The following is a 19784-nucleotide window of genomic DNA, read 5'->3' on the forward strand; positions in this document are numbered from 1 at the left end:
TCTCAGGTCTGGAGAGATGGCATAGCAGTTAGGAAAATATGCATATATATTTATATACCCACATACAATACATATATAATATATGAGTGCTCTGTCTGCATATATACCTGCATTCTAGAAGAGGGCATCAGATCCCATTCTAGATGGTTGTGAGTCACCATGTTGTTGCTGGGGATTGAACTCAGGACCTCCGGAAGAGGCTCAGGGATCTTAACTGAGCCATCTCAACAGCCCATATATATGTGTGTGTGTGTGTGTGTGTGTGTGTGTGTGTGTATTTTTTTTTTCCGAGACAGGGTTTCTCTGTGTAGCCCTGGTTGTCCTGGACCTCATTCTGTAGACCAGGCTGGCCTCGAACTCAGAAATCCGCCTGCCTCTGCCTCCCAAGTGCTGGAATTAAAGGTGTGTGCCACCACCGCCTGGGTAATAAATATATTTTTAAAAGAATTATTTATTATATATATATATATGAGTACACTGTAGCTGTCTTCAGACACACCAGAAAATGGCATTGGATCCCATTACACAATCATCCTAGATGATTGTGAGCCACCAAGTGATTGCTGGGAATTGAACTTGGGACCTCTGTAAGAGCAGTTAGTGCTCTTAACCACTGAACCATCACTCCAGCCCTAAATAAATATTTTTTAAAAGATTATTTTGACCTAAGTATGATGGTACATGCTTACAATTCTAACATTCAAGAGGATGAGACAGGGAAGGTACAAATTCAAGGCCATCTGGGCTGTCCAAGGAGAACCTTGCCCTAAATAAAGCAAACCCCAAATGCTAAAGAATATTAGGAACACAGCACAGCGGCCTATAATCCTAGCGTTTGCTAGGTAGAAGCGGGAGGATCAGGAGTTTAAGGCTATCTTTAGCTACATAATGATTTGGAGGCTAGCCTGGGCTACAGAAGATTTTGTCACAAAAACGAACCAGTTGTGCCCCGCTCCCTTTACCTTCTAGTGATAGTTTGGATATGCTTGGGCCAGGGAGTGGCACTACTAGGGGGTTAGGCCTTGCTGGAGCAGGTGTGTCACAGTGGGCGTGGGCTTTAGGACTCTCATCCTAGCTGCCTGGAAGCCAGCATTCTGCTAGCAGCCTTCAGATGAAGATGTAGAACTCTCAGCTCTTCCTGCACCATGTCTGCCTGGACGCTGCCATGCCTTGACAATGGACTGAAACTTTGAACCTGTAAGCCAGCCCCAATTGAATGTTGTCCTTATAAGAGTTGCCTTGGTCATGGTGTCTGCTCACAGCAGTAAGACCCTAACTCAGACATCCCCCAGCATTCCTTAGGCACGGATTCTCTGCCTGGCCCTTAGTGTGGCCCATGTGATATGGGTTCTTTGAGTGTGGTGGAGCCTTTCTTACCTCTTAATGAACTTAACTGGAGGTGTTAGGGTCCAGATGATCATGAGGAATGAATGAAGAAACAGAAAGGAAGTATCCAGCGGAATGTATGTGTGTGTATGTGTATGTATGTATGTATGTATGTGTATGTATGTATGTATGTGTGTGTATGTATGTATGTATGTGTGTATGTGTATGTATGTATGTATGTATGTGTATGTATGTATGTGTGTATGTGTATGTGTATGTTATGTGTGTATGTATGTATGTATGTATGTGTATGTGTATGTATGTATGTATGTATGTATGTATGTATGTATGTATATTTAGAAACATGAGAGAGACCTCCCAGGAGTGGAAGGACGCCGTGGGAAGAACGCCAGTGTACTGTCCGTGCAGAACTGGACACAGATTAAGACAGTCTTTATTGAGACTGACCACTTTTGATCCTATGATGTAACAGGGCAAAGGTTTCTCCATCTTATCTCAGCTGAAGCCATCTTTGGTTTGTCCCCGCTGCCCTGAGAAGCCCCATGAGGAGAGCCAGCTGATGGTGAGTTCTCGGCTCATTAAGCTACTTGCTTCTCTCCTGCAACTGCCAACAACGATGTCGTTTTCTGTGTTCTTCGTCCATAAACATTTCCTGTAGTGTGCACTCAGGGCTGTGCTGTGAGGATTGTTTTGTCCAGGCAGGCCCGGGCTCAGGTAATACAGACAGACTCTCCATTCAAGCCTTGGTCAGGCTGAGTGGTCTTTGGGTCTCTACCTTGTAAGAATGAAGGGCCCAGCCAGTAAGTGGCCTAAATACCTTTGTTTGGAGAGGTAATGATGTGTTGGTCATTCACTGTCACCTTCTTTACCTCTGTCTCCTCATCTGTTTAACTTGTTCTGTGAAGTTGATTAAGTCACTTCTCTTTCTTGGTCTCAGGCTATGTGAATATTTTACAAGCCATCATGGTTCTTCGACCTCACTGTCTGTGAAGAGCTAACTCCATCCACCTCACTCCCTCTTCCAAAGAGGAAATTCAAACTGCCAAAGAAGCAAAGGGACCAACAAAAAATTTAGGGAACCCCTAAACAATCTAGGCAAGGGCTAAGACTAGATGTAGGTTGCTCTATACAAACTGAAAGCCGGGCCTCATTGCTGAAGACAACACGTACATAAGCTATTGAGAAAGGTGACCACCAACTTGGCCACAGACCCTCCGACCTACAAGGATGTTCTACGTTGCCTGCAAGATAAGCCATTGCAATGGTGATACAGAACTTGTGGAAGTAAGAAACCAGTATCGGATTTGTCCTAAGGCCCGCTCAACAAAATGGAACCCTAACCTGACACTGCTTGGCTGACCAAGAACCTGAGGCAAGATAGCCTAAGGACCTGAGAGAAGACTACTGTTCATAATAGTATAAAATGACTCCTGATGACATTCTGTTATACCCAGCCGTCAGGAGAGAAGCCATTATGGTGGCAGATGGGTACAAATACAGAGACCCGCTGCCAGACATTATGCAGAGAGGCCTTGGGATGCTCATCACTAAATGGGAGGTGTCCATCAAAGCCCTCCCCTCAGGGCTCAGGGAACTCTGAGGAAGAGGAGGTAGAAAGAGTCTAATAGCCAGAGGGTGGAGGGCACCGAGGAAACAAGGCCTTCTAGACACAGCAGGCCTGACACACAAAGTCATGGAGACTGCAGCGGCCTGCACAGGGCCTGCAGGAGCCTGCACCAGATGGGGTCCCAGTGGGGAGAACGTGCTTCCATTCCTAACCCAGAAGCTGTCTCCAACTGATTACCAGGTGCAAATGGAGACTTAGTTCTCTTCAAGGGAATCTTCCTGGTGAAACATTGTTGTGATGTGTAGGTCACGTGCCCAACGCTAGGTGGCCAGCAGAAGGCAAACTCAAAGGAGGTTCTTTGTTTCAAAGTGTTGTGTTAGGAATTTTCCTCCTCCTCCTCCTCCTCCTCCTCCTCCTCCTCCTCCTCCTCCTCCTCCTCCTCCTCAGTGTGGTGGGGTCCGCCTAAATCCAGCATAAACCCAGCATAACTCAAACACCAGTTCAGTGAAGGTGACAACAATATATAGCAATCAAGCTGCTACTGATGGATCAGGGCTGCAGAACAGACTCGGGAGCTGAACTATGACCCTGAAGAGAAATTGCACAGCTTATTTAAAGGGTGAGACCACATAGCTAGGGAGAGGGTGGGGTGGGCTGTAGCACTGTCCAATCGTATTTTGATATAAGGGGATTTCGCCAATCAGGTTAGGAGTTTGTTCCTGGGCCTGGGAACATGAACTTAGTTAAGATAACCCTGCCAGCAAGATGGAGTCCTTAAGATGTCTGGACTCAGATAAACTGTGTTTTGTTTTTCATTCTGCAGTCCGGGTCCTTTATTTCTTTTTTTGTTCACTAGGCCATAAATCCGAATGGAGTCGGCTCCGGCGGGTGGCACAGGCTGGCGCTTTAGCTGAACCCAACTGTTTCTTTACAACAGAAGCTGTTCAGTTATTGGGGAGTCCCCAGCTCCCCTAGGGCCTGAGATCTTGAATGTAGTTTCCCCTATGATTAATGGATCTGAAAACGAAATGGTAGTCCTTAGAGTAAGTTTCTTTTGCTTGTTCTCAACACTTAGAAGACAGTTTGTTTTTATCCCCCCCCCCTCTCTTTCTTAAGTTGAGAAGTAGTGTTGTACTTGTAGCATCCAAGAGAATAAAAGAAAACAGCTACGGCACCAGGAGCTCATCAATTGATCACACCTACATCAATGCTTCAGAGATTTACAAAAGGTACTGGAATAACTGGGGACTCCCACTACGGGGTGGGGTGCTTGTCATTTTTTACCACCGACCATTCCAACAGGTGCAAGCAGCTACATCCGCCCTCCTCCGGGGCACAGGTGCACTATACTTGTCGTGTATGTCAGCTACCCCGTCCCTGGAGACTCGGATCCAGCCAGCCTCTGCGCCGGAGAGGGGCTGACTACACTTCCGGAGTCTGTGGGTGCTTTGTTAAGCAGGTCCGTTCCACTTCTAGGTCATGGCAGTAGCCTTTATCCAAGTTCCCCAAAACATACCCAGAGAAGAAGCCAGAGAAAGCGGTTCCAGAATTCAGGCTGCCTTCACTGTCCACACAGTAGAGGGCAGGGGCTCTGTTATCGATGCCACCGAACATGGTGCGCACGGGCGACCTCATGCCTTCAGGCTCAGATGTCATGTTAGCAAGCAGTTTGGAGGCCGCTGCAACAGAGATGCATTCATCCTTTTAAGAGCTCAGAGATTCGACACTGCCGAGCCAACAACTGCTCACATAATGCTGCAATCACGACCCCAGACACACCGCCCAGAAGATAAGGGTTGAGCTCTTGGACTTTCTTCCTGGTCTGGGAGACAATAAAAGCACCTGCTGTGGCTCGGGAATCCGTTGCAACAATGACTCCATGGTGAAACTTGAAGGACAGGGTGGTGGTCCCACGGAGCGGAGCGCTTGGATCCGTAGCACCTACACTCCAGCGGGGCATGGCCAGGTTCAGTTTATCACTGGAATTCCCCAGACCCAAGCCCAGCAGATTCATGTGACCTCTGAGTTTAAAAAAAAAAAAAATCCAGCACTCTGGGAGGCAGAGGCAGGTGGATTTCTGAGTTCGAGGCCAGCCTGGTCTACAGAGTTCCAGGACAGCCAGGGCTACACAGAGAAACCCTGTCTCGAAGAAAAAAAAAATCTTCGCATCAGCTGCTCCAACACTTTGGTTAGCGTTCCATCTAGTAAGGGCCATCTGTTTGTTTTCTAACGAGAGGAAAAAACTTAAACTGTTTTTAATAGTTTAATAGGAAAAAAGGAGAGAAAGAGAAAAGGGGGTGTGGAAGAGGGTATCATTCTGTCAGCCAGGTCAATGATTTTTACTTTTTTGTTTTTGTTTTTGTTTTTGTTTTTTTGTTTTTCTGAGACAAGGTTTCTCTGTGTATCCTGGCTGTCCTGGAACTCACTCTGTAGACCAGGCTGGCCTCGAACTCAGAAATCTGCCTGCCTCTGCCTCCCAAGTGCTGGGATTAAAGGCGTGCGCCACCAGTACCCGGGCGATTTTTACTTTTTATAGTGAGGTTAAACTCTACTTTGTTGTTTGTTTGTTTTGTTTTTGAGACAGGGTTGCTCTGCGTAGCTCTGGCTGTCCTGGAACTCTCTCTGTAGACCAGGCTGGCCTCCAACTAGGAGATCCACCTGCCTCTGCCTCCTGAGTGCTAAGATTAAGAGCATGAGCCACCAGCACCTGGCTAACTTATACTCCTTGTGTTTGTATACCTACAAGAAAAATGACACGGAGAAAAAAGAAAATGACCTGGAATTAAAATTCGTTCCCTGCAATTCATGATGTCTCATTTCACATTTAATCCTGAGTATTCGTATTGAGTTCCTTACATAGATTAGACATTGCTGGTTCATCTGTCCAGTATTGTCTAGACTAGACATTACTGCCGTGTCCCTTCTAGTCACTTACCCAGCACCTAGCATCCCTGAAACTCAGAAGACTAATTCCCTTCCTCAGAGTAAGCACACCTAATCTCTCTCTTTTCTTTTATGATTTTTGTTTTGTTTTGTTTTGAAACAGGGGCTGTCTCTGTAGCCCTGGTTGTCCTGGAACTCACTATGTAGACCAGGTTGGCCTTGAATTCAGAGAGATCCCCCTGCCTCTGCTTCCTGAGTGCTGGAATTAAAGGTGTGTGTCACGACACAAGGCTTAATTAAAACATATATATTTGTTTTAAGCGTATAAGTGCTTTGCCTGCACGCATGTCTGTATATCATATGCATATATGGAGGTCGGCAGAGGGTATCAAACTCCTGGTTTGATGGAATTACAGATGATTGTGAACTACTGCGTGAATGTTGGAAATCAAAGTAGGTCCCGTGCGGGAGCAATAAGTGCCTCTATCCACTAAGCCATCTCTCCAACATATCTTTTAATATTAAAAAATATAAATGTTTATAAATATATAAAAATTGCATTTATTTACTTATAATGTGTGTGTGTGTGTGTGTATTGGTCTGTATGTGCCATGACACATGAATAGAAGTCAGAGGTCAGCTTGAGGGAGTTGATTCTTTTCTTCCATCTTTAAAAACAGAATTTATTTTATTTATTACATGTATATATAGATATAGATGTGGATGCGGGATTGTGTATGTGTAAGTGTTGGATCCCATGGAGACCTGGAGGGGGCATCAGATCCCACCTCGAATGAAGGGATGCTAGGGCTTGAATTGGAATCCTCTTCAAAAACGTTGTATGGTATTCTGGGTGTAGAGGTGCACACCTTTAATCCTAGCCCTTAGGAGGCAGAGGCAGGCAGATCTCTGGGAGTTTCAGACCAGACTTGTCTATACAGGAAGTTTCAGGTCATCAAGGAATATATAGTAATACCCTGTCTTAAACATCATCATCAACAACAACAGCAATTAGACATGTTCAATAATTGACCTATCTTTGCAGCCCCTCTAACATTTTTTTTAAAGATTTATTTATTTATTATATGTAAGCACACTGTAGCTGTTTTCAGACACACATCAGAAGAGGGTGTCAGATCTCATTACGGATGGTTGTGAGCCACCATGTGGTTGCTGGGATTTTAACTCAGAACCTTTGGAAGAGCAGTCAATAACTCTTAACCACTGAGCCATCACTCCAGCCCCCTCCTACATTTTGAGGCAGGGTCTCTCTTGTTTTTACTACCTGTGTGCCTCAGGCTGGCTGGCCCACACAGTAGATGATTCTTCTCCCTTTACCTCTTATCTTACTGTAGATACTCTAGAAAAGTAGTTCTAATGCTGTGACCCTTTAGTACAGTTCCTATCATTATGGTGACCCCCAGCTGTAAATTTTTTTTTTTTGGATTTGTTTTTTTTTTTTTTTTTTTTGAGACAGGGTTTCTCTGTATAGCCCTGGCTGTCCTGGGACTCACTCTGTAGACAAGGCTGGCCTCAAACTCAGAAATCTGCCTGCCTCTGCTTCCCAGAGTGCTGGGATTTGTAAAATTATTTTTTGTTGCTATTTCATAACTGTAATTTTGCTTTGGTTATGAATCATAATGTAAATATCTGATAAGCAGGACATCTGATATTTGTGAAAGAGTCCTTTGACCCCCCCACCCCCAAAGAGGTCACAACCTGCAGGCTGAAAACCACTAGGGTTTTCTAGGGTTATGAATGTATACCACTGGATCCAGCTTTTTATGTGGATTCAGGGGACTGACTTTAGATCATCAGGCCTGGCAGCAGGAACTTTTACTGGAAAAGTCATCTCATTGTTGTTCTTCTTTCCTGGTGCATTTGTGTGTATATGTGTGTGTGTGTGTGTGTGTGTGTGTGGTGTATGTGTATTTGTGTGTGTGTCATTTTGTTTATTTAAGGTCACTTGCACAAGCACGGGTATGGGGTTATTAACTAGATCACGGCAACTCCCAGTGGCTGTATCACTGAAGGAGACAATTCTCCCAGTGAGTGTTAACCCGACAGATTCAAGTAGATCAGATACAGGCTGGAGAGATGGCTCAGTGGGTTAAGAGCACTGACTGCTCTTCCAGAGGCCCTGAGTTCAACTCCCAGCAACCACATGGTGGCTCAAAACTATAATAGGATCTGATGCCCTCTTGTGGTGTGTCTGAAGATGGCTACAGTGTACTCATAGACATAAAATACATACATAAATATTAAAAAAATAAAACCCCCACACACGAAGTATGGACCAATCAAAGCAAGCTCTCCTATGCACTCCAGAGAGCTGGTCAGTGGCTGTTTTAAGAACCAAGGAACCAAAAGGTTCCCATAACCTTTTTTATGGTTGGGGATCTTTTGCAAGCCAGCGTGGTTCCAGAAGTAAGAGAAGCCGTTAGGAGAGCCTTCCTTGAGCCACGGGCACAGCCCGTTCCCAAGGAGCTGCTTTACAACAGTGTTGGATCAGTCTCCAAGAAACGGAAACTTAGAACGTAAACAGAAACTTAGCTACAGACTCAAAATGGCTCCTGATTATAAAGGGAGTCGGGCTGCTTCTCCCGACCTTCTCTGGGTTTCTCTGTGTAGCCCTGGCTGTCCTGGAACTCATTCTGTAGACCAGGCTGGCCTTGGAACTCAGAAATCCGCCTGCCTCTGCCTCCCAAGTGCTGGGATTAAAGGCGTGTGCCACCACCACCTGGCTTGAGGACGCTTTAATTGTATTTGATTGGCTATCATAGAAAGGACAAATTTCTCTAAAGCCATTCTTGTTTCGCATGGAGCAGGTTCATCTCCCTATCGTATTGTAGAATTACTTTAGCTAATACACTTGCCTGTTGATAGACAGGTATTTATTATGTATGCAGTGTTCTGCTTGTATGTGTGCCTGCATACCAGAAGAGGGCGCCAGATCTCATTACAGATGTTCATGAGCCGTCTGTGGTTGCTGATTGCTGGGAATTAAACTCAGGACCTCTGGAAAAGCAGCCAGCGTTCTTGACAGCGAAGTCATCTCTCCAAACCGGTCTGTTTGCTTTTAACAGGTATTTTCTGGATAATGAGGGGCCTGGAGGCCAGCAGGTGTCTTGGTATGCAGCTCATCTGCAATTCACCAGTACTGCACCTGGCTAGGGGCGGGGTCAGCTCTTCTGTTCTCATGCCCGAGGGCTACCTCTCCCTCTCTCCGAGCCCAGGTGAGGGGTGGGGTCAGTTCTGCACAGCCCCCAGACATCAACATGTGGTAGCCTAGATCAGGGGCATCAGCCAGGCTTTTGGTGATAACAGATCCCTGCTTCTGCAAGGCTGAGGACCCAGACATGACCCCAGGTGGCGTCACCACCAGCTACTCAGATCAGGCTGTTCCTCACTACCCTCAGATCTCCATTTCTGCCTCTCCTCACTGTGTCCACATCCTTCTGTTTCGTTGCTTTCCATTTTTCCACCACTTATTTGCTTCTCTTCAAATTACCACAGGCCAGCCGGGTGTGTGGCGCACGCCTGTAATCCTAGGACTTGGGAGGCAGAGGCAGGCGGATTTCTGAGTTCGAGGCCAGCCTAGTCTACAGAGTCAGTTCCAGGACAGCCAGGGCGACACAGAGAAACCCTGTCTCGAAAAAACCAAAACCAAAAAATAAAAAACAAAAAACAACAAAAAATGATACCCCGGGTCTCTGAGGGTCTGGGGTTACCTCAGGCGTGGTCTCAGGAGTGCAAATGCCCTGCTTGTGCATTATGGCGCTGGGCAGGGGTCGTCCGGAGCATGCTCTGTCCCACCCTGGCCTGTGCGGTGCCGACTGGTGGTCATTGCAGGCTCGCTCCCCGCTTACCCGGGTAGCCTCGTACAAGCCCACTGTCTTGGGCTCACGCCTGCCCAGGGCCCACGGTCCCAGGTAGGGTTCTCCTTGTCTCCGGTTGATCCCGCCCTAGGATCCTGTCTGGGCTTGCGTGGCACCATGGTCATCTTGGGCTTGCTTTCTTCAGGGAGTATTAGGCTAGGTTACCCATCATTCAGATGGCCACAGGTCAGCACACTGAGTGTAGGTGGGCCCTCTCTCCTTTGGGCCACTTACTGACACATGTGTGACACAGTAGTCACATAGCCAACACCCCTAGGGGCAGGGTTGAAGCTTTTTCAGTATCCAAATAAACTTTTAATCATAAAGAGTCTGTAAAGGGACTAGCAACTTGACTTTTCTGGTATTTATGTAGTGCACCATTACAGATATTACAGTTTCTTGTATGACTCAGTTTAACTATCAAAATAGTTAAAGTTTAACAAAGTTAATGAAGACAAGGAGGCTAGACATACATTTTATTTGTTTTTTTTTTTTTTTTTTTTTGGTTTTTGAGACAGGGTTTCTCTGTGTAGTCCTGGCTGTCCTGGAACTCACTCTGTAGACCAGGCTGGCCTCGAACTCAGAAATCTACCTGCCTCTGCCTCCCAAGTGCTGGGTTTACAGGTGTGCGCCCCCACGCCTGGCTCGACATACATTTAAAGCTAGTCTGTTAATCTGAATAGACCTTGGGTAAAAAGGAACATCTTATAGGCTCTTTCCCATACTGCTTAGGTCTTGCTGCATCATAAAATAGGAATATCCCAGATTGTGGTGTCTGGTGTTTTTGTGTTTGGTGTTTATAGCTGTGGCTGTAACTCTTTAGCTTTTTTTTTTCCTTCCGTGTCAGCCAGAGACCAGACTGGATGTTTGGGATTGCAGTGTAATCCTGAGCTTTTAACAGGGTGAGCTTGTAATCACAAAAACCATGTCTTGGGTTGACATCAACTAGCAATAATAACCAGAAGCAGAACAACAGAAGCGAAAAAGCAAGGACTTTAATGAATCAGGTCTTTGTTTTCATTTTGGCTGGTGGTGCTATGTGCTGAGTTTTACAGTCTGAATGGTCCGTCCATCATGGAGTCAGTTGTGCTAGGGTCTGGGGGCTTACAAAGGGCCCTGTTATATCTCTCAGCTGGAGACTCCTGCAATATCAAAACATAAACCAAGTGTCTTTCATTTTAAGAGGAAAGAAACAGAGGACACGATCACAGTCTGGACAAGGTAAGACCAAACTTCACCAGTGTAAACAACTCAGTGCTCAATATCTGTGTTTTGCTTATTCACCTAGGATCCTCTGGGCCCTAACCTGGGGCCATCTCTCTGGCTCTGTCCTGGCCACCATCTCCAGCTGTTCCCTAGGCTCCAGCTGGCTCCATCCCCTTGCAGCTGCTGCTCTTGATGGCTATCATAAGTCTTTCCAAAACTGCTGAGGTCCCTTATTGTAACTGGCGTTTTCACTAATAGCCTCTCTCTTGGGATCTTTTTAGGGACTCCAATCCTGCCACACAGTTGCAAGCTTCAGCAGTTCTCCGTGACTCTTGCATGTTTTTAAAACCAGTACTGTCTGGTGACTTTTGTTTTGTTTTGTTTTTTTTTTTTGAGTTGTTTTTTTTTTCAAGACAGGGTTTCTCTGTGTAGCCCTGGCTGTCCTGGAACTCTGTAGACCAGGCTGACCTCGAACTCAGAAATCCACCTGCCTCTGCCTCCCAGAGTGCTGGGATTACAGGAGTGCGCCACCACCGCTGCCCGGCTTGTCTGGGTGACTCTTACATCCCAAATTTTTCTGTCATCGTGAGGTGCAGCTTTAATATTTTATTAAGCAAGTGTTGTTTCATCTGGGCAGAGGTAGCTGAACTGGTTAGTTGAACAATTATAGGAACTTGGTGTTGGGCCAGTCCTTGGGGTTGATTTCTGGGAATCTTTGTTGTATAATCCAACTGTATCTTTGGATTGAGGACAGGACTTTCAGATAGAAGATATTTTTTCTGACAAATGGTAAGACACCAAACTTTTGCTGCATATCTGTGAGTCAGAGAAGGCGAAGATGGCTTTCAGTTTATGCAAAAGGTCTTATGCACTCAGTTTGAAAGGAGTTAGAACTTCTCAGAGTCCATCATTAAGGCGGCGGCACCTGTCTCCTGCCTCTTTGATGAAGTTTAATGTTGTTCAGACTTCCTGCTAACAAAGATAAGCCGCCCTCCTACATTGCTGATGCCCCGAACTGCACGTACTGTTTGCTGATGTAACCTCGCACCAACTCCTCCCGCCAGTGTTTGAATCAGCCAATCATGTGTAACCACGCCCAAACCCCCTGACTTTTCCTATATCAACCCTGGTTTCTGAGCCTCGGGGTCGATCCCTCTGTCTCCTGTGTGAGATACGTGTCGGCCCGGAGCTCCGATATTAAATTGCCTCGTGTGTTTGCATCAAGTTGGTCTCTCGTATTTCCTTGAGTGTGTGCCATCCCGAGACTCAAGCGGGGGTCTCCCTAAAAGGGGGATCCTACAAGTTCTTTGCTGTTAAACATCTTTAGAGTTACCTCAGCAACTAGGACCTATTTAAACCTTTACATTTTTCTATTTTTTAAAAAATATTTATTTATTTTACATATATGAGCACACTGCCAATGTCTTCAGACACACCAGAAGAGGACATCAGATCCCATTACAGATGGCTGTGAGCCACCATGTGGTTGCTGGGATTTGAACTCAGGACCTCTGGAAGAGCAGCAGTCAGTGTTCTTAACCACTGAGTCAACTCTATAACCCTACATTTTTCTAATTTTTATAGATTTTTTTCGATATACAGGACTGACTGGAGACAAAGGAAATCTTTCCCCAGCAGTAATTCCCTCACCTACCCAGACTGGGGCAGTATTTGTTTTGTTTTACTTCCAGTTTTTAAGGGAGGTTTTAAGGTCTCCTGTTTTATGGATCATTGGTTAAAAAGAAGACATAAGCCATGAAAGAAGAAAGTTTAAAATTGCTTCTATCCTGATGGGATCAGCCCCGGTGGCATCAAGCCATGTGGTTATTTCCTCCAGGGTGAGCCCATTAGGTGCATATCTCTTTAAGATCACCTGTGTATACATTTTTAATTATCAACTGTGTGATTAGTTTTAAGTCAACTTTTGTTACAGATTTTACAGATTTTTTAAAATCACATCCAACAAATTTACACATCTTGAGGAATAGAAAGTTGACACAATAGTTGTCATGAATCTTGAAATAAGGTTTTTAGGAAGAGTTTTAGGCAATTAAGGAAACAAACAGTCTAATTTCTTTGGCTGTTCTGCTTTCCCCCCCACATGTCACAAAGTTAAGTGGTTACCCTGACATATACTATAGAATTTTTTTGGAACAAGCTTTTAAACAGATGTGCTTGAGTCTGGTGGACGGGTAGGGTAGGAAGCCATGCCCAACTTCAGAGTCAGCTTTTCAATAAATCAAAATAGAATAAAGCAATACTTCAATATTATCTATACCCCAGACTGAATTCAGTGCCTGGGGAAGGGACCAGAGCAGTGAGAAGCGGCAGCAGCAGAGGTAGCCAGAGCTTTAGCCAGAGTCCTCACCACAGACAGAGGGCATTGCTGGAGGGAGTCTAAAGAACCACAAGGACCCGCGTGACCTGCGGTAGCCGCGCTGCTCCCTCATTCAGGAGGAGCTGAGATCTATGGCTACTACTACAGGCAGGTGGTCAGGGAGTTTAGCAACTGAAGTTTAGGGTAGGTGGAAGAGATGAAGATAAGAAATTGGTAAGGGCCGGGCGGCGGCGGTGGTGGTGGTGGTGGTGGTGGTGGCGGCGGCGGCCGCGGCAGCGGTGGCGTACACCTTTAATCCCAGCACTTGGGAGGCAGAGGCAGGTGGATTTCTGAGTTTGAGGCCAGCCTGGTCTACAGAGTGAGTTCCAGGACAGCCAGGGCTACACAGAGAAACTCTGTCTCAAAAAACAAAAAACAAACAAACAAACAAACAAACCCAAAAAAACAAAAAAAGAAAAAAAGAAAAAAAGAAAAAGAAAAAAAGAAAAAAAGAAAAAGAAATTGGTAAGGGGTAAGGGCACACTTTCCCAGGTGGGAGACAGTAACACCTAGCAATTGTGCCAAGAAGGCAAGTTGTAAAGGAACAACTGTGTGTGTGTGTGTGAGAGAGAGAGAGAGAGAGAGAGTGTGTGAGACATGCGCACATCTTTTATCCATAGATTCATGGAAATTGGGTGGGGGCTGGTACACAGTCACTTCCTGGAGCAAAGGTGGGTAGAGGAAAAACCACACACAACACAGTGGGCCATGTGAGCAATATGTCCTCTTGTTAGTGCCCTGAACAAGGAGTCCATGTGTCATGTGTGTGAAACCTCCTCATTGTCTCCAGATGGTCTAGGAAGAATTGTGACTTATAAAACCAAGTGTCATAGAAAGGACCCCGGCTGACAGAACCAAGACCAGATGTCATAGGAAGAACTATAACTTACCCGTAGAGCCCTCCCAGACAGGTGCTTGCTGTTCTCTTTGGATGTGGCTGTTAGCAGTGGCAGTCTGCCAAACTGAAGGTGAACCCCTGATCCTTGGAATGTCCCTAAAGCATGCTCCCTCTGGGGAGTGGTTCTTCAGTCTCAGAGGCTCAGAGCAAAGGATCCAGCTTCTAAATTTGAGTTGGGGCTCTAATGTGGAAATTTCTGGTTTCTTTGGAGACTCAGTTGTGTCATGTGATGTTTTCTTTGGAATCTCTTATGAGAGGATATTTTTGCTGAAGCAGATACATGGGGGGCTGTTTTGCTAAGAACAGACACATGGTGTTTTTCTGGAAGCTGCCTGGAAAAAGGGAATATGATGTTTTGCTAGAGCAGATGCTTGAGAGAACATGTGATATTTGGAAAGGATATACACATAGCCCAATGGACAGTGGATGAATCTGGATTTTATCGGTACACCTTGCTGTTCTTTGATGGTCATCATTGGGCTTTGCTGATGCTAGCCTTTGCTGACGACACTGGGTAGTATTGGTACGCCTTACCATTCTTTGTTGGTCATCATTTGTTGTGACTTCATAGACAGAAATACATAAAAAAACTGCTGGTAGTTGTTCCTGTGGTTTCTTGCTGCTTCTGAGGACTCAGCTGATAGGCAGAGCCTTGCTGTTTTTTTTTCTGGATCAACCTGCTGTTGCTCATTTGTGGATGGTGTTTGTGAGTCCTGCAGTTGCTGATTCGTGGATGGCGTTTGTGAGTCCTGCCGTTGCTGATTCGTGGATGGTGTTTGTGAGTCCTGCAGCTGCTGATTCGTGGATGGTGTTTGTGAGTCCTGCAGCTGCTGATTCGTGGATGGTGTTTGTGAGTCCTGCCGTTGCTGATTCGTGGATGGTGTTTGTGAGTCCTGCCATTGCTGATTTGTGGATGGTGTTTGTGAGTCCTGCCATTGCTGATTCGTGGATGGTGTTTGTGAGTCCTGTAGCTGCTGATTCGTGGATGGTGTTTGTGAGTGGTGTTTGTGAGTCCTGCCGTTGCTGATTCGTGGATGGTGTTTGTGAGTCCTGCAGTTGCTGATTCGTGGATGGTGTTTGTGAGTCCTGCAGATGCTGATTCGTGGATGGTGTTTGTGAGTGGATGGAGCTGCTACTGCTGGTTCCTGTGAACTGATCTGCTGATATCCTGACAACACAGATTGGATTTGCCCAGAGAGCTATTTCTAAACCGGTCCACTTCCTCCTTTGCTCTATTAACCTTTCCCCCCTACACTATTTCTGGTGGGTGGTAGAAGGGAGGTTAAAGCATTAAAGAACCATTAATAAAAGTAGGTTTTGAAAAATCTAACATATAATGTTTGGAAAGGATATAAGAATAGCCAAATGGACAGTGGATGAATCTGGATTTTATCGGTACACCTTGCTGTTCTTTGATGGTCATCATTGGGCTTTGCTGATACTGGCCTTCGTGGACAACACTGGGTAGTCAGGGTGTGGGGACACACACCTGTAGTTGTTCAACCTGAGTTGAAATACCATCAGCAGAAAGTATGGCCAAAGCAAAGCAAGCTTTACTGTGCACACCAGAGATCTGGGAAGAGGCTGTCTTTCCCCCTAAGAAGGGGTTCAAGAAACCAGCCTTGAGCCAATTTCTCATACCTTTTTAGTAGGGCAAAACGGCAAGCCAGGGGATCTTTTCAGGCATAAGTGGTTACTGAAGCAAAAAGAAGCATTTAGGAAAGCCCTTCCTTGTACAATGGGTACAGATCATTCCCAAGGAATTAATTGGTTTAAAACAGAGCTTTGGTAAGCCTCCAGGAAACATGAACGTAACATGGCTGCAGACTCAAGACGGCTTCTGATTTTAAAATGGTGTCAGGTTGGTTCTTCACAGTCATTAATGCCAGTGTTTCCTCAATTGGACTTGAAGGCCTGGTGAGCTTCTTATGAAGGGAGTTGGGACTTTTCAGAATCCATAGTTGAGGCAGCAAGATGACTTAGAGCCCGGACACGCTGGACAAGCTTGTAGTAAGGTTGTGGTTGAGTCATTCCACAAACAGACTGGCCATAAAAGATAAGGGGCATGCCTGGGCAATCTCCTATGGGTCATACACCATCTGGACTGGAGTCTACTGTCTCCTGTCCCTTGGATGCAGTTTACTAATGTCAAAGTGACCTTCCTGCTAACAAAAATAAACCACCCTCCTACATTGCTGACGGCCCGATCTGCACGTATGCCAAAAAGCCCACCCTGTGCATCAGAATCCCCCGCCAATGTTTGAATCAGCAAATCATGTGTAACCGCGCCAAACCCCACTGACAACCCCCCTGACTTTTCCTATATAAACCCCTAACTTTTGAGCCTCAGGGTCGATTCCTCTGTCTCCTGTGTGAGATACGTGCCGGCCCGGAGCTCTGATAATAAACTGCCTCATGCGTTTGCATCAAGTCGGTCTCTCACGTTTCCTTGGGTGTACACTATCCCGAGAATGGAGTGGGGGGGGGTGTCTCCCCAAAAGGAGGTCCTACACTTATTATAGTATAAGTGAAAAAGTTGTAGACTACCATTCATATAAGGCCAAATTAGAGTATTTTATTTTTGGCTGGTGAGATGACCTCCCTAGACTCATAGGGAATGGATGACATTCTTTGAAAGGATTTGGACATGTGGACTTGGAATAGGTGTGGTGTATTGGAGGAAATGCATCACTGGGGGTGGGCTTTGAAGTTTCAGAAGCTCCAGTCAGGCCCAGCGGCTGACTCACTCTTCCTTCCTGCTGCCTGCCTATCAGGATGCAGAACTCGGCTCCCTTTCCAGGACCATGTTTGCCTGTGTGCCGCCATGCTACCCACCATGACAATGATGGACTAAACCTGTGAACTCTAAGCCAGCCCAAATACATATTTTCTTTCATAAGAATTGCTAAGCTGGGCGGTGGTGGCGCACTCCTGTAATCCCATCACTCTGGGAGGCAGAGGCAGGAGGATTTCTGATCTACAGAGTGAGTTCCAGGACAGCCAGGGCCGCACAGAGAAACCCTGTCTCAACAAACAAACAACAACAACAACAAAAGAAGTGCTGTGGTCTGGGCTGGAGAGATGGCTCAGCGGTTAAGAGCACTGACTGCTTTTCTGAAGGTCCTGAGTTCAAATCCAAGCAACCACATGGTGGCTCACAACCATCTGTAATGAGATCTGACGCCCTCTTCTGGTGTGTCTGAAGACAGCTACAGTGTACTTACATATATGTACTTATATACACTTACATGTACTTACAAGCAAAGGTCCTGAGTTCAAATCCCAGCAACTACACAGTGGCTCACAACCATCTATACAGTGATAGTGTACTCATATACATAAAATCTTTAAATATACAAATAAATCTTTAAAAGAATTGCTGTGGTCATGGTGTCTCTTCACGGCAATAAGACCCTAACTAAAACAGCCAGTGAACAAGAGCAGGCTAGCACCTCAGAAAGACTTGTATTGAGGCTGGGAGGTGAAGTGTTTTTAAATGCAGCCATCACACAGATCACAATGACATCAGTCATACAGGAGAGGCCAAGTAACCCTGCAACATCTGTTCTCACAGAATGTAGCAGTTATTCAAGAGACACCACGGCAGCTAATTTCCATTCGTGCCTTTATCAGCTTCAGTTTCTTTAGTCTGTACAAAGATGAATTACGTTGGCTAATACCTCTGAATCCTGGACAAATGAGTATCATCCCAAATGTGTTGCCAAGGCGAATGTGGCTGTGTGTTGGTGGGGTGAGGGCTGAGACGTATTTAAGCAGGCACAAAATGGAGTGAGCACAAGACGGCATCATTACCTTCCTCCAGTGACCATTCACGATGAAATAGTTACAGGCCCAGCCTTGGAAATCTTATTTGCCATTTCTCTCTCTGATGGCTTGGCCCTGGAACCCTAAGTACAGTGAAGGAATGAAGAAAGGACCAATGCACAAACACATACACAGAAAAGCTGGAGCGAGGTGGGTGTGCATCCTCATAGGGTGGCACCCACTACCACCGCCTGTAAACCTCGATCTGATCATTATAGCACAGGAGAGGACTGGTTAGTCTGTACAGGAGGTCTCTGAAGGCCAGCAGTTGCAGGACATCGGTGAAAAGCAGAAAGCTGAAGTCACTAGATAAATCATTCTTAAACACTGGTGCTTGGACTGGAGGAAAAGACACTTTGCTGGCTTTGAGCCTGGCCCATATGGGGAATGGCTTTGGTCTTTGTCGTGGCTGTAACCATGGCAGCAATAACTCACTCTATAAACCAGCCTGGCCTCGAACTCAGAAGTCCGCCTGCCTCTGCCTCCCAAGTGCTGGGATCAAAGGCGTGCGCCACCACCGCCCCGCCCTTTTTAACTTTTATTTCGCCTGTACCGGTGTTTTTGACAAAGATTTTTTTCTATGCTGCATTATGTGTGCTTCGTGGCCGGAGTGGCCACTAGAGGGCACCAGATCCCTTGAAACTGTAGTTAATAGAAAGTTGTGGGCCACCATAGAGGTTCTTAGGAATTGAACCCAGGTCTTCTTGAAAAGCAGCCGGTGCTTTTAACTGTGGAGCCATCTCTCCCGTTTCAGGTCTTATATCTTTCTGCCCACTGTTATGTAATATTCCCTAAGCCTTGGCGGTGGGCGGTGGTGGGGGCAGGTAGGAGATTTAGATGTCTTGATTAGGGCTGAGAACTTGAGTCATGTGTCTCAGCACTTTGAGGAGTTATGAATCTTATATTAACTGCTGCTCCTTGGCAAGAAAGAAAAAAAGAACGCAAAAAGGTAAAAAAAAAAAACCACTTCTCTGATGAAAGTGGAGAGCAACATTAATCTGACGGTGATAAGCACAGAGATTTAGAAGACAGTTTGTTAGGAACAGTATGCCCATCTCTCACAATGGCGGTAGCAGGCTCCCCGCTAGGGCAGAGGGATTTTCCCCAAGACTTTTTGCCTAGATTTCCAGTTGCAGGCATGAATTCCTTTCTGTGTATCTGGACTCAAATCCAATCGGAAAGTGGTTGGTTATTCCTGTAAAAGGCATGCCCCTGTGCCACACTTAGTGTCCACTCCTGGGATTGTAGTGTACTTTAATAGTAATTTAAGGACATAGTTAGATACACAAAACAGCTGAGGTTTTGAGCCACGGAGTCTAAAGTCATTTATTTTCGAACTAGGAAGTTATGTAAATTCCTCTCTGCAAATATCCTTTACTAAGAATTCAGAATTAAAGAGAGTAACACAATTAAATATAGCATTACAGCTTAAGGCTATAAAGGCACGCTGGCCATGAAGGGCCCAGGACGGGGAAAGAGGCCTGCAGAGTTTTCCTCAGCTGAAGCCGTTAGTTTCACATGAGGGAGTAAAGAACAGCAGATGCCTTTGGAAAGCACGTGGTCAAGAGGATAATAATAACCTGGTCCTTAAAACGAGAAAGAAGACATCTTTAGAAAGCCATTAAGCAGGGGCAGTAGGAACAGATCCCAAGGAGGCCGATAACGGGTTTGGATCTAGAGTGTGCTGCTTTTGGTCCTCTGGGGAAGCTGGAAGCGCTCCTAAGGGAGCCGTCTCTCCAGCCCTGCTCCCATACTTCTGCCCACTTCCGAGCAGTGTCCTCTGAGCCTGGGAGGGGGAGACCC

General features: G+C 45.9%; 1 non-coding gene and 1 pseudogene across 1 annotated transcript; both read right to left on the reverse strand.

Annotated features, from left to right (window-relative positions):
* Positions 1-4194: 4194 nt before the first annotated feature.
* On the reverse strand, positions 4195-4928 carry LOC127696738 (proteasome subunit beta type-5-like; annotated as a pseudogene).
* A 4899-nt stretch (positions 4929-9827) lies between these two features.
* Positions 9828-9959, reverse strand: LOC127696915 (small nucleolar RNA SNORA17). Its single transcript, XR_007980361.1, has one exon. It is a non-coding gene; the product is annotated as a small nucleolar RNA SNORA17 (small nucleolar RNA).
* Positions 9960-19784: the final 9825 nt, after the last annotated feature.

This window comes from Apodemus sylvaticus, chromosome 11 (genome assembly GCF_947179515.1).
Source record: "Apodemus sylvaticus chromosome 11, mApoSyl1.1, whole genome shotgun sequence".
NCBI lineage: Eukaryota > Metazoa > Chordata > Mammalia > Rodentia > Muridae > Apodemus > Apodemus sylvaticus.